This window comes from Oncorhynchus mykiss, chromosome 16 (genome assembly GCF_057628025.1).
Source record: "Oncorhynchus mykiss isolate SJ-2025 chromosome 16, ASM5762802v1, whole genome shotgun sequence".
Taxonomy (NCBI): domain Eukaryota; kingdom Metazoa; phylum Chordata; class Actinopteri; order Salmoniformes; family Salmonidae; genus Oncorhynchus; species Oncorhynchus mykiss.
This window is the reverse complement of record NC_143037.1, coordinates 33774867-33793396: the sequence shown is the minus strand read 5'-3', so window position 1 is coordinate 33793396 and position 18530 is coordinate 33774867. Positions and strand designations below refer to the sequence as shown.

The 18530-nt window shown below is 44.8% G+C and overlaps 1 long non-coding RNA gene across 1 annotated transcript in view; it reads right to left on the bottom strand.

Moving 5' to 3' along the window:
* Positions 1-18530, bottom strand: part of LOC149976651 (uncharacterized) — a 91706-nt gene that overhangs the window by 29162 nt on the left and 44014 nt on the right. Inside the window, exons 2-3 of the long non-coding RNA XR_016487225.1 lie at positions 2525-2633; positions 1332-1643 (exon numbers count right to left, since the gene is read on the bottom strand). This is a non-coding gene — a long non-coding RNA (uncharacterized LOC149976651). The remainder of the gene's footprint in view (positions 1-1331; positions 1644-2524; positions 2634-18530) is intronic.

Here is an 18530-nt window from a genome sequence, read left to right as displayed (position 1 = left end):
GCTAAAGCTGCACCGGTCAACTGCCACACAAACTCAAAGAATGTAGCACGTAAAAATCGTCTGTCCACGGTTGCAACACTCACTGCCGAGTTCCAAACTGCCTCTGGAAGCGTCGTCAGCACAAGAACTGTTCGTTGGGAGCTTAATTAAATGGTTTTCCATGGCCGAGCAGGCGCACACAAGCGACACAATTCGACTCTGGAGCAGTGGAAACACATTCTCTGGAGTGATAAATCACGCTTCACCATCTGGCAGTCTGACGGACTAATCTGGGTTTGGTGCATGCCAGAAGAACGCCCCAATGCATAGTGCCAAACGTAAAGTTTGGTGGAGGAGGAATAATGGTCTGGGGCTGTTTTTCAAGGTATGTGCTAGGCCTCAAATTGCCATTGATAAAATGCTATTGTGTTCGTTGTCCGTAGCTTATGCCTGCCCCTACCAAAATCACACTTTCACCATTGGGGCACTCTGTTCACAGCGTTGACATTGGCAAACCACTCCCCCAGACGACGCCATATACGCTGTCTGCTCCCAACGAACAGTTCTTGTGCTGACGACGCTTACAGTTGAAACTGCAGAAATCCTTAAATTGTTTACTGGGTTTGGAGGTCATTTTGCTTAAAGGACTACCGTATTTACAGCACCTGTCCAACTAGAGATTGGTTGGTCCTCAGACAGACACCACATTTCATTCCAAAGTTTACAATGAAAATACCTGACTTGGAGTCATAGTTGAAATGTAAGTGAGAGGTCTCTGCAGGGGTATTTCAGCCTGCCGTTTAAAAATTCAGCATCAGTGTGTTCAAGCAGAAAGAGCAAGAGGACTAAGTTGTGAAGATCCACTTTCCATACTGTCATGTCACCATCACAGCTGACAGATCTCATAGGCTTACAGCACTGACAAAAGGCTACCCAAAATCCTACTGGGGAAAAGTGGTTTGAATGTCATAAGCGGATAAAGGTAGAACTGGCTATAGTGTTTACTTCAAATTCACTGTAGATATCAGCAAAAGCTATAACAACAGCAAAATGTAATGGACAGAGATGGCCAAGTGAGTTCCTCTTACCAAATGAGTTATGACAGCTGAATGAGTTATGACAGCTGCAGTTAAGAATCCCATACCACTAGACGTTGATTCTAATGTAAAAGCTTAAAGAGATAGTTCAGCAATATTAGCATTTGTTAGCCTTGTTCATTTTAACAAAAGCAAAGTATGGATAGTAGTCACACCTTGTCCATAGACTGCTTTCGAGGTAAGGAAACAAATATCGCAATATGTAATTTCACTGAACTATCCCTTTAAACATGCTGTACTGTATTGGCCACAAACCTCATTAGTTTTGTCCATGGCATTTAAGATGGCGACGTTCAGGTTTTCCACAGCAGACAGGACGTTCAGATATTCCCCCAGGTGTGGAGAGAAGTATTGTAGGGAGTAGAGATACAGAGGTGTCAGGTACAATGTTGAACACTTGTATACTAAGTGGTATAAAACACGTAGGGCTTTGTAACATTTAAAATACTGTCAAAGACAGGGGATTCAAAAGTCAAGTTCTGGAGAGAGCATTTTGACAGCACACAGTCAATAATAAAGGCCAAAGGTCAGGGATAATTACCTGAGAGTTTGTCCATGTCTAGGTTACTGAGAGGGAGGGAAATTGTCAACAGAAGAAGAGGACAAAAACATGAAAAATCCTTTAAAGATCAAGTAATTTCTATGAGCAAAGCCACCATTTTATCCTGTGATACATTCCCTGGAGATACAAGGAGGTGTTGATTTGGTATCAGGACACTGTGGAGAAACTGTAAGGGCCTTGGGCCATATGGGGCCATATGGGGATGTGTGTGTAGAGAAGCAAAAAGAAAGAAAACAAAGGATTGTGTAGAAGACCATTATCTAGTATGTGTATGTTATTGTATAATGCATGTGTTGTCGTCAAAGAAAGCCTGGCTTACACCTCTAATTTCCCTGAGCTAAGGTAGTAATTACGAGCACATACAGCAGATTGACCACATCGTCTTTCTTTTCTCTTTCACAATTCCATTCTTCACCCCTAGTCTGTGTAAAGTGGTTAAGGGCGTTAAAAGCGTTGGGTTCAAATCCCCGAGCTGGCAAAGTGGAAAAATCTGCAGTTCTGCACTTGAGAAAGGCAGTTAAACCCCAAAAACAACTGCTCCCCGGGTGCCGATGGCGTCGATTAAGTCAGCCCCCTGCACCTCTCTGATTCAAAGGGGTTGGGTTAAATGCAGAAGATACATTTCGGTTGAATGCATTCAATTGAGCAACTGACTAGGTATCTCCCTTTCCCTAAATGTGCTGCTGTATGGTGTACATTTTAGGACACTATCAGCCTCAAGCTTCACCTCTCCTGGAGCCCTCATTAGACTACTAAAACTAGGGCTCATGCTCTAGATTCTATGCCCCCTTGATTAAATATTGACACATCCTATTTGAAGTGTAGATGTCCCACCCTGCAGATGGTGACTAAGGTGGATTCCCAGAGGCAGATGAGATGCACTCACTCAGTCTGCTGCATGTCGATTGAATAGAACAGCTCCTGCATCTGCTCCATGGTGAGGATACTGTCGGCAAAGTACGACTGGAACTCCTCCAGGGACAGCTTGCTGTCGTCTGAGAGAGGGAAAAGAGGGACATATTAACTACCTGCTGAAATAGAGAGAAGAAAGGAATATTCACGACTGCATTTGCTTAAGACTCAAATCAATGGAACTGAAATAGCTCATTCAGACTCAGCATGTCGAGTGCACGCTATAAATTAATAATAATAATCTCAAATTCCTATTATTTCACATAACTATGTACTCAGTTATTTATAAAGAACACAAAACCACTGTTGTCAATGGCAACCCTTTCTCAATGCAATATTTACTTCAAAGAGTTTTTCCTCTTGAAACTGAAGTATGCAAAAAGCAGATTGTTCCTTTGTCTTATTCTTTCCTACTTAACAGTACATCACAGTGTCTCTCATCCTCTCCAAGGACTTTGATTAACATTTTAATTATGATTGACCTTTGACAATCCGATTTGACTTCTAATATTTCAAACTTCTCTTTGTCTTAAAGGGGTCGTTCAGTTTTATTGCCTGTCAAATCAAATAAACTAACCCTTTAAGATAATGACTATGCAGTTATGTGACCCTGTCACAAACAGTTGTCTGTAAGACAAAGTTAAGTACAGTGTATTCCTATGGTAAGTCTCTGCAGAGAGCCTGTGGAGACCCTGGGGGGCGGGCAGGCGGACTGTGGGGTGGTTAGAGCAGTCTGGGCTCACTGACAGGCTTTCTGTGGATTAATGATATCCATCACAGCTCCACTCCACAATGCTGAGCAGAGCTTAGAGACAGCTCTGCGAGAGATAGAGATCTGCCAGTCAACAGATGTCAGACAGCTAGGCATACAGTACATAAAATCATCTGTTAGGACATGTGCAATCATTCTGGCATCATGACATGAATTTAATTTGAGGGCAGATCACTGTAAGTATCTTTAATGTCAGGAAAGTCTGCTTCATTAATGAATTAATATTGTTGATCTCAATTTATTATAAACAACTACATTTGGAAATTATGCTTTTAGAGCTTACGAGGAAGAGAGATTCTGTTGCTGCCCTGGATGTCACACCCTGGCCATAGAGAGGCTTTTTTTTGGTTAGGCCAGGGTGTGACTTCTATGTTCTTTTTTCTGTGTTTTTGTATTTGTTTATTTTTGGCCGGGTATGGTTCTCAATCAGGGACAGCTGTCTGTCGTTGTCGCTGATTGAGAACCATACTTAGGTAGCTCTTGCCCGCATGGGTTCTGTGGGTAGTTTTTTTCTGTTTAGTGTTTGAATCACCTTTCAGAAATGTTTTGGTTATTCCTTTTGTTACTTTGTATTTAGTGTTCAGTTCTATTTAATAAATATGAACAAGTACCACGCTGCATCTTGGTCCTCACCTTCTTCCTCTGAATGCCGTTACAGAACTACCCACCACCAAGCAGCGTGGTAAAAAGGAGGAATGGACATGGGAGGACATTCTGGACGGGAAGGGATCTTACATATGGGAGGAGATCCTGGCTGGAAGGGATCGCCTCCCATGGGAACAGGTGGAGGCAGCCAGGAGAGCGGAGGCAGCAGGAGAAGGGAACCAGCGGTACGAGGGAACACGTCTGGCAAAGGAAACCCGAGAGGGAGCACACGGCGGAGTCAGGTTGGAGACCAGGTTGGAGACCACTCCCCGTGCTTACCGGGGCGAGCAGGTGACAGGTCAGGCCCCGTGCTATGGGGTGATGCGCATTGTGTCTCGGCCGAGTATTCACAGGCCGGTGTGCTTGGTGCCAGCGTCCCGCATTTGCCGGGTGGAAGCTGGCATCCAGCCAGAACGGGGGGGGGGGGGAAGCTATGCGGTCAAGTCCGCCAGTGCGCCTCCACGGCCCTGTGTATCTGGTGCCTCGGCCAAGGAACAGGCCGCCTGTATGTTTCCCCAGCCTGGTGAGTCCTGTGCCTGCTCCCAGAACCAAGTCTCCCTCCTGTCCGGATCTGCCAGAGCCGCCCGTCTATCCGGAGCTACCAGAGTCGCCCGTCTGTCCGGAGCTACCAGAGTCGCCCGTCTGTCCGGAGCTGCCAGAGCCGCCCTCCTGTCCGGAGCTGCCAGAGCCGCCCTCCTGTCCGGAGCTGCCAGAGCCGCCCTCCTGTCCGGAGCTGCCAGAGCCGCCCTCCTGTCCGGAGCTGCCAGAGCCGCCCTCCTGTCCGGAGCTGCCAGATCCGCCCTCCTGTCCGGAGCTGCCAGAGCCACCCGTCTGTCCGGAGCTGCCAGAGCCGCCCGTCTGTCCGGAGCTAACAGAGCCGCCAGATCCGCCGTCAGTCCAGAGGCTGCGCCAGAATCGAGGCCCCTCAGTCCAGTGGAGCCCTTTGAGGGTCTTCAGTCCGGGGCCCGCTGCGAGGGTCCCCGCTCCAGAGGCGCCACCTAAGTGGGCCAAGACTGAGGTGGAGCGGGTTCCACATCCCGCACCCGAGCCGCCGCCGTAAATAATGGCCACCCGGACCCTCCCCTTTAGAGTCAGGTTTTGCGGCCGGAGTCCGCACCTTTGGGGGGGTACTTTCCCGCCCTGGCCATAGAGAGGCTTTTTATTCTCTATTTTGGTTAGGCCAGGGTGTGACTAGGGTGGGCATTCTATGTTATTTTTTCTATGTTTTTGTATTTCTTTCTTTTTGGCCGGGTATGGTTCTCAATCAGGGACAGCTGAGAACCATACTTAGGTAGCTCTTGCCCACATGGGTTTTGTGGGTAGTTGTTTTCTGTTTTGTGTCTTTTTGTCTTTCAGAACTGTTTCGGTTACTCCTTTTGTTACTTTGTATTTAGTGTTAAGTTCTATTTAATAAATATGAACGCGTACCGCGCTGCATCTTGGTCCTCACCTTTTCCTCTGAATGTCGTTACACTGGATGAGGGAAACGGTTTGACCTAAGTCATATCAGAATGTAGTTCAGGTCAAATTGAACCCAGATGGAAATGATGACATAAAGGACCAGAACCATTTTCTCCAAAGTATTCCATATGCAAAGCCTGCTCTACTTTAATCCTGGAAGTACAGTAAGTACTTAGGGCAAATACTGAATGTTGAGCTTTCAGCTCATTCCCATGCACAGGTTTCCAGGTTGCACTACCATATGCTTCAATCTCCTTGTTCTAGTTTCACACCCATTTACTTACCTGAATGTAAATAAGCAGACAACATAGTCCAGATTGCACATGTAAAAACATGTTCCCAATCGAGATGGGCTATATTGCTATTATGATTAAGCAATGACTACTGCTATTTCTCCCCCAGAGCAAGTTGGCCAAACTACACTGCATGTCTTTTACCTCTGTCTACCTCTGTGGATGTAAAATGTGTCTGTACTAATTGTAGGTGCAAGTACTCATTTTAAATATACACTACCAGTGTTCATATTTTAGAGCAAATATTCTAAATGAGGCGTTGGTACTGTTAAAAAAGCAGAAGAACATTAGAAGTGCCAGTACTCTGTACCGGTGTGCACCGGCCTAATTCAGGCAACTCCCGAAATGTCAAATCTCTGCTACAGATGAAACAAGATGTCTGAAAAAAAACTCAGTTACAGTTGAAGACGGAAGTTTACATACACCTTAGCCAAATACATTTAAACTCAGTTTTTCACAATTCCTGACATTTAATCATAGTAAAAATTCTGTCTTAGGTCAGTTAGGATCACCACATTATTTTAAGAACGTGAAATGTCAGAATAATAGGAGAGAATGATTTATTTAATATTTTATTTATTTCATCACATTCCCAGTGGGTCAGAATTTTACATACACTAAATTAGTATTTGGTAGCATTGCCTTTAAATTGCTTAACTTGGGTCAAACGATTCGGGTAGCCTTCCACAACCTTCCCCCAATAAGTTGGGTGAATGTTGGCCTATTCCTCCTCACAGAGCTGGTGTAACTGAGTCAAATCAAATCAAATTGTATTTGTCACATACACATGGTTAGCAGATGTTAATGCGAGTGTAGCGAAATGCTTGTGCTTCTAGTTCCGACCATGCAGTAATATCTAAGCTCATGAACCATTTATAAGTTATGTTCTTCAAGAATGAATGGGTATTTATCATACATTTATAAGTCCAAAAATAGGATGTTAAAACTAAGGATTCTAGCTTTAAACATCAATTATGTAGATTTGTTGATTTAATTACTTATTTTTAGAGTCAGTGTATATTTCAGTCTCTCGGTCCCTGCTTTGATGCACCTGTACTGACCTCGCCTTCTGGATGATAGCGGGGTGAACGGGCAGTGGCTCGGGTGGTTGTTGTCCTTGATGATCTTTTTGGCCTTCCTGTGACATCGGGTGGTGTAATTGTCCTGGAGGGCAGGTAGTTTGACCCCGGTGACGCATTGTGCAGACCTCACTACCCTCTGGAGGGCCTTACGGTTGTGGGCGGAGCAGTTGCCGTACCAGGCGGTGATACGGCCGGACAGGATACTCTCGATTGTGCATTTGTAAAGGTTTGTGAGTATTTTTGGTGACAAGCCGAATTTCTTCAGCCTCCTGAGGTTGAAGAGACGCTGCTGTGTCTTCTTCACCACGCTGTCTGTGTGGGTGGACCATTTCAGTTTGTCCGTGATGTGTACGCAGAGGAACTTAAAACTTTCCACCTTCTCCACTACTGTCCTGTCGATATGGATAGGGGGCTGCTCCCTCTGCTGCTTTCTGAAGTCTCCTTTGTTTTGTTGACATTGAGTGTGAGGTTATTTTCCTGACACCACACTCTGAGGGCCATCACCTCCTCCCTGTAGGCCATCTCGTCGTTGTTGGTAATCAAGCCAACCACTGTAGTGTCGTCTGCAAACTTGATGATTGAGTTAGAGGTGTGCATGGCCACGCAGTCATGGGTGAACAGGGAGTGCAAAAGAGGGCTGAGAACGCACCCTTGTGGGACCCCAGTGTTGATGATCAACGGGGTGGAGATGTTGTTACCTACCCTCACCACCTGGGGGCGGCCTGTCAGGAAGTCCAGGACCCAGTTGCACAGGGCGGGGTCGAGACCCAGGGTTGTAGGCCTCCTTGCTCGCACACACTTTTTCAGTTCTGCCCACAAATTTCCTATAGGATTGGGGTCAGGGCTTTGTGATGGCCACTCCAATAGCTTGACATTGTTGTCCTTAAGCCATTTCCCTCCTACAGCAAAGCACCCCCACAACATGATCCTGCCACCCCCGTGCTTCACGGTTGGGATGGTGATCTTCGGCTTGCAGGCCTCACCTTTTTCCTTCAAACATAACGATGGTCATTATGGCCAAACAGTTCTATTTTTGTTTCATCAGACCAGAGGACATTTCTCTAAAAAGTACAATCTTTGTCCCCATGTGCGTTGCAGACCGTAGTCTGGCTTTTTAATGGCAGTTTTGGAACAGTGGCTTCATCCTTGCTGAGCGGCCTTTCAGGTTATGTCGATATAGGACTTGTTTTACTGTGGATATAGATACTTTCGTACCTGTTTCCTCCAGCACCATCACAAGGTCCTTTGCTGTTGTTCTGGGATTGATTTGCACCTTTCGCACCAAAGTACGTTCATCTCTAGGATCCTTCCTGAGCGGTATGACTGCTGCGTTGTCCCATGGTGTTTATACTTGCGTACTATTGTTTGTACAGATGAACATGGTACCTTCAGGTGTTTGGAAATTGCTCCCAAGGATGAACCAGACTTGTGGAGGTCTACAATGTTTTTTCCGAGGTCTTGGCTGATTTCTTTTGATTTTCCCATGATGTCTAGCAAAGAGGCACTGAGTTTGAATGTAGACCTTGAAATACATTCACAGGTACATCTCCAATTGACTCAAATTATGTCAATTAGCCTATCAGAAGCTTCTAAAGCCATGACATAATTTTCTGGAATTTTCCAAGCTGTTTAAAAACACAGTTAACTTAGTGTATGTTACCTTCTGACCCACTGGAATTGTGATACACTGAATTATAAGTAAAATAATCTGTCTGTAAACAATTTTTGGAAAACTTACTTGTGTCATGCACAAAGTAGATGTCCTAACCGACTTGCCAAAACTATAGTTTGTTAATAACAAGAAATTTGTGGAGTGGTTGAAAAACATGTTGTAATGACTCCAATCTGAGTGTATGTCAACTTCCGACTTCAACTGTATCTGTAAGAAGGTGAATTGTGATTAAGGAATATATTAATTTAATTTACTTCCATCATTTTGTGGCTGACAAGTCTATATTAAACCGATGATTGTAACAGTAATAGATTCATATAAAAAGCTATTAATAATAGTTGATATTAGTTGAATAAAGGAATAGTAAAAAAAAAAAAAAGATTTAGATAAGATGATTGGCCTTTACCTCCCAAAATAACTTACTTGCTCCAATTCTGTCACTTTGGACCGGATAAAACATAAAGTTTTTTCTTTAAACATAGCCTAAATCAAAGAAACCCCCACTACAATACTGTCTCTATCCAATTTGACCAGGAACACATTTCTTTGAGGGTCTCTTGAAGTAAGGCAGCCAAAAATTGACTCTCAGAGAGTCTGGACCGAAGCAGCACAATCAATAATTCATAAGGCCCATCACCAGCCTAGTTTCTGTAAGTATCGTAGCCAGAAAACTTAGAGCATCTCATGTTCCAGTTTACTCAGTCTGTCAACTGGACCAATTGATCAGTGAAACTCTTGAAAAAAACCACCAACCTATCTCATTGGTTAGTAACTAATGTCTTCAATAAGAATCCATGATAAAGATTGGTCATATTTACATGAGGAGTCTTTTGGCCACTCCCTTTCCATAGACTCAGTGTATAAACGATAGCAGTTGCATTAAATCCTCACAACCGTTTAAAATGATGCATGCATTCTTACCTGAGAACACAGACAGATGTGTATAGTTCAGCTTGAACCTTTGTTGGAAATGAGAAATCTGAGGGGAAATCTATAGAGTAATAAATCATTACGTCATTGTCACAACTTCCGCCGAAGTCGGCTCCTCTCCTTGTTCGGGCGGCGTTTGGTGGTCGACCTCACTGGCTTTCTAGCCATCGCCGCTCCATTTTTATTTATCCATTTGTATTGTCTTGTTTTGCACACCTGGTTTACGTTCCCCAATCACACTGCATGTATTTATTCCTCTCCTCCCTCATGTCTTTGTGTGATATTGTTTGTGTGTTACATGTTTTGTAATGCACCCGGTTGGCGTTCGTTCTTTCCGTGTTATTTCACAAAGCTTGTTTGAAAATGTTAAATATACATTTTTTGTGACAGTTGTTGCGCACTTTACACTTTGCCTTGTTGGCTGGAGGTTTTTGACGCAGCTGCATCCGTCTGTAATCTCTCTCCTGCCGAAATAAAGTGTGCACCTGTTCACAAATCTCTGCTCTCCTGCACCTGACTTCACCACAAGTACACACACGCCTGACAGAATATCACACCACCATGGAGTCAGCAGGAGCAGGTACCCCGGTCAGAGGAGTCGAGGAGCGCATCCAGGAACACTTGGCAATGATACAACATCTCGGTGCCATGATGGATCGCGTTGCCCATACCATAGACCGCTGGGAGAGACAGGAGGTCTCGACCAGCGCAACCGGGGTTACCTCTACCCGTCCCGTCCGGATCCAGTCCCAGTGGGATGCGCCTCTCCCTTCCCAGGGAGTATGATGGGACAGCAGCACGGTGCCAGGGGTTCCTCTTACAACTGAACCTGGACTTGGCCACCGTTCACCCAGCTCCCTCAGGAAGGGAGAGAGCGCCCAGGAGTTCACCTTAGAATTCCAGACATTGGCCGCCGGAGCAGGATGGAACGATAGGGCCCTCATCGACCACTACCGATGCAGCCTTCGCGAGGACGTCTGACGGGAGTTGGCCTGCAGGGATGCTACCATCACTTTTGACCAACTGGTGGATCTGTCCATTCGGTTGGATAACCTGCTGGTCACCCGCAGATGTCCAGAGAGGGTTCTGTCAGGTCCATCCCCCAGCACCCACGCTCCGGTGCCCATGGAGCTGGGGGGGGCTGCTCGTAGGGAGGCTGGAGGAGGGGCCGTCACATGCACCATCTGTGGCCGCAGAGGACACACTGCCGGTTGGTGCCGGGTTGGTCTCTCTGGGAGTCGAGGCAGCAGGCAGCAGGTGACTCTGGTGTCACCCCAGGTGAGTCTGCACCACTCTCATCCAGTGTACTCTGTTGTCCACCTGTTTTTACCGGTTTGTTTTCCTGAGTTTTCCCAGCATAAGGCGCTCGTCGATTCAGGCGCAGCTGGGAATTTTATTGACAGAGCGTTAGCCCTTAGTTTAGGAATCCCCATTTTTCCTGTGGTTAGACCTTTCCCGGGACACGCTCTGGATAGTCGAACATTAGGGTCCGGGCAAATCAGGGAGTCCACCATCTCCCTGGCCATTGTCACGAGGAAAGAATCAGTCTCTTCCTCGTCGACTTTCCTGCGTTTCCCGTGGTACTAGGCATTCCCTGGTTGGCTTGTCATGACCCCACCATTTCATGGCAACAGAGGGCTCTCAAGGGGTGGTTGTGAGAGTGTTCGGGGAGGTGTGTAAGGGTTTCCGTTGGTGCTACCACAGACCAGGTCTCCACCGTGCGCTTCACCCCAGAATATGCCGACTTGACTCTCGCCGTCTGTAAAAAGAAGGCGACTCAATTACCACCCCATCGACAGGGGGATTGTGCGATAAATCTCCTGGTAGACGCTGCACTTCCCTGGAGTCACTTGGTCGACTGTTGGAGCATGACCTGTACGTCAAGGCTGAGAAATCCTGTTCTTTCAACAGTCTGTCTCCTTCCTAGGGTACCGCATTTCCAGCTCGAGGGGTGGAGAGTGACCACATTTCAGCCGTGCGTAATTGGCCGACTCCCACCACGGCAATACCACGGAGGTGCAGCAGTTTCTAGGGTTTGCCAATTACTACCAGAGGTTTATCCGGGATATTGGTCTGTTAGCGAATCCCATTACCTCACTGCTGAAGGGGGGACGGATACGGTTTGCAGTGGTCGGCTGAAGCGGACAGGGCTTTTGGTCACCTGAGGGCTCTGTTTACCTTAGCTCCCGTGCTGGCCCATCCGGATCCGTCTTTGGCATTCATAGTGGAGGTGGACGCGTCCGAGGCTGGAATAGGAGCTGTGCTCTCTCAGCGCTCGGGTACGCCACCAAAGCTCCGCCCCTGTGCCTTCTTCTCGAGGAAGCTCAGCCTGGAGGAGCGAAACTATGACTTGGGGTACTGGGAGCTGTTGGCTATTGTCAAGGCTTTGAAGGCGTGGAGGCATTGGCTAAACACCCTTTTCTCATCTGGACTGACAACTTCAATCTGGAGTACTTCCAGTGCGGCGAGGAGACTCACCCGTTTTGTGTTTACCCTTTCTTACAGACCAAGTTCCCAGAACGTGAAGGCAGACACACTGTCCCGGCTGAATGACACAGAGGAGCGGCCCATGGACCCCACTTCCATACTCTCGGCCTCCTGCCTGGTGGTGCCGGTAGTGTGGGAGCTGGACGCGGACATTGAGCAGGCTCTACGTGCAGAGCCCACTCCCCTCCAGTGTCCCGCTGGGTGTCTGTACGTTCCGTCTGCTGTCCGTGATCAGCTGATCTATTGGGCCCACACGTCACCCTCCTCTGGTCATCCAGGTATCGGACGGACGGTGCGCTGTCTGAGTGGGAAGTACTGGTGGCCCACTTCGACTAAGGACGTGAGGGTTTATGTTTCCTCCTGCTCGCTGTGTGCCCAGTGTAAGGCACTTAGCCTTACCTCTGGTTTTCACCCTGAGAGTAACGGGCAGGTGGAGAGAGTGAACCAGGATGTGGGTAGGTTTCTGAGGTCTTATTGCCAGGACCGGCCGGGGGAGTGGGCGGCGTTTGTGCCTTGGCCAGAGATGGCGCAGAACTTGCTCCGCCACTCCTCCACTAACCTCTCCCCCTTCCAGTGTGTACTGGGGTATCAGCCGGTTCTGGCTGGCCCGCTCCAGGAGTCTGAGGTGCGGTGGATCGCTGATCCACCTTTCATTTTCCATTTGTTTTGTCTTGTTTTCCCACACACTTGGTTTACATTTCCCTCATTACTTGACATGTATTTAACCCTCTGTTCCCCCATGTATGTGTGTGGAATTGTTTATTGTTTCGTGTATGCGCATGTTAGACTGGCTGCACTGGGTTATGTCAAGCCGTGTGTTTTGTTCGCCTAAATAAAAGTCTGTTTGCTACCCAAATTCTGATCTCCTGCTCCTGACTCCCTTACAGCCAGTTACGCATACCTAACACATATCAATGTCCAACACTAGGCCCTTTATGTAACCCACAGGTTTAGTTCACTCCCCACTATAGACTCTCTCAAAGATTCTGCCCTTCTGTATTTCTACAGAGCCAAACGGTCACTCTCTGGCACTCTCTATAATAAAAAAACAGTTGACCTCTTCTACTGGAAGTCAGTATTGTACATCCTCTGCCTCTTCTATACACAACAGCCTATCTCCCTGACCAGCAAAAATAGCATATTTTAGGGCTGCATGTCTTGGATGACACGATTCACTAATGGGTTTGTTTCAGTGATTCCTCATATCCTATTTCCTTCTGTCCAAATTGGAGGAGATATCCTGCTATGCCCTCAGACTAACCATCAAACAAGCAAAGCATCAATACAGAACTAACATTTAATCCGACTACACCGGCTCTGACGCTCGTCAGATTTGGCAGGGCTTGAAAAATACAAAGGGAAACCCAGCCACGAGCTGCCCAGTGGCACAAGCCTACCAGAAGACCTACATTCATTTTATGCTTGCTTTGAGACAAGCAACACTGAAGCATGCATAAGAGCACCAGCTGTTCCAGACGACTGTGTGATCACGCTATCCTTAGCCGATGTGAGCAAGACCTAAAGTGTCTCCTGACCCCTCCTGTCTCAGCCTCCAGTATTTATGCTGCAGTAGTTTATGTGTCGGGGGGCTAGGGTCAGTTTGTTATATCTGGAGTACTTCTCCTGTCCTATCCAGTGTCCTGTCTGAATTTAAGTATGCTCTCTCTTATTCTCTCTTTCTCTCTTTCTTTCTCTCTCTCTCTCGGAGGACCTGAGCCCTAGGACCATGCCTCAGGACTACCTGACATGATGACTCCTTGCTGTCCCCAGTCCACCTGGCCGTGCTGAAGCTCCAGTTTCAACTGTTCTGCCTGTGATTATTATTATTTGACCATGCTGGTCATTTATGAACATTTGAACATCTTGGCCATGTTTTGTTATAATCTCCACCCGGCACAGCCAGAAGAGGACTGGCCACCCCTCATAGCCTGGTTCCTCTCTAGGTTTTGGCCTTTCTAGTTTTTTCTAGCCACCGTGCTTCTACACCTGCATTGCTTGCTGTTTGGGGTTTTAGGCTGGGTTTCTGTACAGCACTTTGAGATATCAGCTGATGTACGAAGGGCTATATAAATACATTTGATTTGATTTGACCTTTAACTTCTTTGGGACTAGGGGGCCATATTGAGTAGCTTGGATAATAAGGTGCCCAGAGTAAGCTGCCTGCTACTCAGGCCCAAAAGCTATAATATGCATATAATTAGTAGATTTGGATAGAAAACACTCTGAAGTTTCTAACTGTTTGTATGATGTCTGTGAGTATAACAGAACTCATATGGCAGGCAAAAACATGAGAAAAAAATCCAACCAGGAAGTGGGAAATCTGAGGTTTTTAGTTTTTCAAGTTATTGCCTATCAAATATACAGTGTCTATGGGGTCATATTGCACTTCCTAAGGCTTCCGCTAGATGTCAACAGTCTTTAGAACCTTGTTTCAGGCTTACCTGTGAAGGGGGAGAGAAAGAGAGCTGTTTGAGTTAGGTGTCTGGCAGAATGCCATGAGCTAAATCATGCACACGGCCGTGAAAGGTAGCTGAGTTCCTTTTCATACCTAAAGACAAAGGAATTGTCCGGTTGAAACATTATTGAAGATTTATGATAAAAACATTCTAAAGATTGATTCTATACATCGTTTGACATGTTTCTACGAACTGTAATATTACTTTTTGGACTTTTCGTCTGAACTTTCGCCTGGTGAGTTTGGATTTGTGAACTAACCGCATGAACAAAAAAGAGGTATTTGGACATAAATTATGGACTTTATCGAACAAAACAAACATTTATTGTGGAACTGGGATTCCTGGGAGTGCATTCTGTTGAAGGTCATCCAAGGTAAGTGAATATTTATCATGCAATTTCTGACTTTTGTGACACCTCTCCTTCTTTGGAAAATGGCTGTATGTTTTTCTGTGTCTAGGTGCTGACCTAACATAATCGCAAAGGTGTGGTTTGAAATCTGACACAGCGGTTGCATTAAGGAGAAGTTCATCTATAATTCCATGCATAACACTTGAATCTTTTATCAATGTTTATTATGTTTATTTCTGTAATTTGATGTGGCACTCTGCACTTTCACCGGATGTTTGTTTGAGACAATGCATTTCTGAACATAACACACCAATTTCAAATGAGGTTTTTGGACATAAAGATTAACGTTATCGAACAAAACACACATTTATTGTGTAACATGAAGTCCTGTGAGTGCCATCTGATGAAGATTATCAAAGGTTAGTGATTCATTTAATAGCTATTTCTGACTTTTGTGAGCCCTCTCCTTGGCTGGAAAAGGTTTTCTGTGACTCTAGGTGCTGACCTAACATAATCATTTGGTGTGCTTTCACCGTAAAGCCTATTTGAAATCGGACACTGTGGCTGGATTTACAATAAGTTTATCTTTAAAATGGGGCAAAATACATGTATGTTTGAGGAATTTTAATTATGGTATTTGTGTTGTTTTGAATTTGGCGCCCTGCAATTTCACTGGCTGTTGGCGAGGTGGGATGCTAGCGTCCCACATATCCCAGAGGTTTTAAACAGGTCAACATTCACAAATCCGCGGGGCCAGACGGATTACCAGGACTTGAACTCAAAGTATGTGCGGACCAACCGGCAAGTGTCTTCACTGACATGTACAACCTCTCCCTGGCCGAGTCTATAAATACCTACATGTTTCAAACAGACCACCATAGTCCCTGTGCCCAAGAAAGCGAAGGTAACCTGCCTAAATGATTACCGCCCCGTAGCACTCACGTTGGTAGCAATTAAGTGCTTTGAAAGGCTGGTCATGGCTCACATCAACACCATCATGCCGGAAACCCTAGACCCACTCCAATTCACATAACATCCCAACAGATCCCCAGATGACGCAATCTCAATCGCACTCCACACTGCCCTTTCCCACCTGGACAAAAGGAAGACCTATGTGAGAATGCTATTCATTGACTACAGCTCAGTGTTCAACACCATAGTGCCCACAAAACTCATCACTATGCTAAGGACCCTGGGACTAAACCTCCCTCTGCAACTGGATCCTGTACTTCCTGACGGGTCGCCCCCAGGTGGTAAGGGTAGGCAACACACATCTGCCATGCTGATCCTCAACACTGGGGCCCCTCAGGTGTGTGTGCTTAGCCCCCAATCAGAGACAATGACTAACACCTGCCTCTGATTGAGAACCATATCAGGCCCAAGAACAGAAACAGACAAACTAGTCATCCAACATAGAATGCCCACTCAGATCACACCCTGACCAAACAAAACATAGAAACATACAAAGCAAACTATGGTCAGGGTGTGACATCGTGACGGCACTCACTTAAAGACATTGTGTTTGAAACACAAATAAATTAATGATTAATAATAAAGTTAATGATAAACCAATCTAAAAAAATAAAAAATTTTGCTTAAAGGGGATGGATCATGGATGCTATCTAGTTTACTATCGTTTTGTGCTGCATTTAATTTCACTCAATGGCTGCTTCAGGTCTAGTGTTCTTCCACCATGATGCTTTCTTCCATGTTTTCACAATATATGACAAAAGCAATTGCAAATTATCTGTCTGGGGTCTGGAGGAGTAGCCAGTTTTCAGATGAGGCCCAAAAAACACACAAGCAGAGTTGTGGTTGTTTTCCACTGACAATTTGCACACCAGAACGCATGACTGACTTGAGCATTGCATGGTGAATATGCTCAGTCAAGAGGATCTACTCAATCCCTCAATCTCTACAAGGCATGCCCTGTCAATCGTCATGTTCCAGATAATAAGACAGATCGCCCCTTTGCAATAGCTACAAGGTTTTGCTCCCAAGTCTGAGAAAAGTCCCAGCAAAACACATAAGGCTCAGCTGCTTTTGTATCCGATGAACAGGAATGAACATCACCCAAAGAACATTATGCTTGGCCTTAGATTTGAATCTAGAAAGTCTCTCCCTATATACTTTACTTGAAATCATTGGCCAAATGGATAACTAGTCACTTTAATAATAAAATCAAATCAAATTTATTTGTCACATACACATGGTTAGCAGATGTTAATGCGAGTGTAGCGAAATGCTTGTGCTTCTAGTTCCGACAATGCAGTAATAACCAACAAGTAATCTAGCTAACAATTCCAAAACTACTACCTTATAGACACAAGTGTAAGGGGATAAAGAATATGTACATAAAGATATATGAATGAGTGATGGTACAGAGCGGCATAGGCAAGATACAGTAGATGGTAACGAGTACAGTATATACATATGAGATGAGTATGTAAACAAAGTGGCATAGTTAAAGTGGCAAGTGATACATGTATTACATAAAGATGCAGTAGATGATATAGAGTACAGTATATACGTATACATTTGAGATGAATGATGTAGGGTATGTAAACATTATATTAGGTAGCATTGTTTAAAGTGGCTAGTGATATATTTTACATCATTTCCCATCAATTCCCATTATTAAAACAATAATAATAATAATGGCACTTTAATAATGTTTACATATCTTGCATTACTCATCTCATATGTATATACTGCATTTTATACCATCTATTGCATCTTGCCTGTGCCGCTCGGTCATTGCTCATCCATATATTTATATGTATATATTCTTGTTCCATGCCTTTACTTAGATGTGTGTGTATTAGGTAGTTGTTGTGGAATTGTTAGATTACTTGTTAGATATTGCTGCACTGTTGGAACTAGAAGCACAAGCATTTCGCTACACTCACAATAACATCTGCTAACCATGTGTATGTTAGCAATACATTTTGATTTGATTTGATTCTGAAAGAAGTCATCGGAGTTCATCATTGACAAAATAAACAAAATAAACAAATGACAAATAAAATGTTATTTGATTTTGAAACTGTACAGCTTTAAAACATGGTTAAAACTGTAATGTTGAAATCATGGATGGTCAGTCCTTGCATCCATAGATCTGTCTATGAAGTTGAGAGTGGTTACATTTATCCAGGCCCATCCCTCATCTTTTTACCGAAACAGAGGTGACTCCTTTGTTATTGTTTCAATTAAGGATTCTAGCTTCAAAGCTTCAAATAACAACATTGTGAAATAAAAAGAGGCACAGATATTCAGGAAAACTGCATGGTGTGGAAAATTGGAAACAAAATAAAAGGGTGAACGTTAGGAAGACTATGTATTTATGAATCAGAGACATTGTATAATACCATAATAGATGTTTGGGCATACTGCATTGTGCACAATATAACAGTAAAGATTAACTATAACATCTGCAAGCATTTTTTATATCTGAGAGAGATGTCATCTCTGGAAATTATAAACGATGACATATATGTTTACCAGGATGCAGCTCAGGAGGAAAGTTGGTCATTTGCCAGGCAAATTATTCTTGGTTATTTGAGAAACATTGGTTACTTGCCAGGCAAAACTGTAATCTTGCTGTTCCGGAAAGGTTGCCTAGGCACAAATATTTGCACAAATGAGAGGGGAATGTCTTAACACACAAGTACCATCAGGCACTTTCACAGTCTTCAAGTGGTATGTGAGTGACATCTTGTTCAATAAATTCATCACTGTATCCATTGGATGCAAGAAGGATCTTGCATCCAATCAGTACAAAATCCTTTCAAAGACCTACATTCTTAGAAAAAAAAGATTCCAAAAGGGTTATT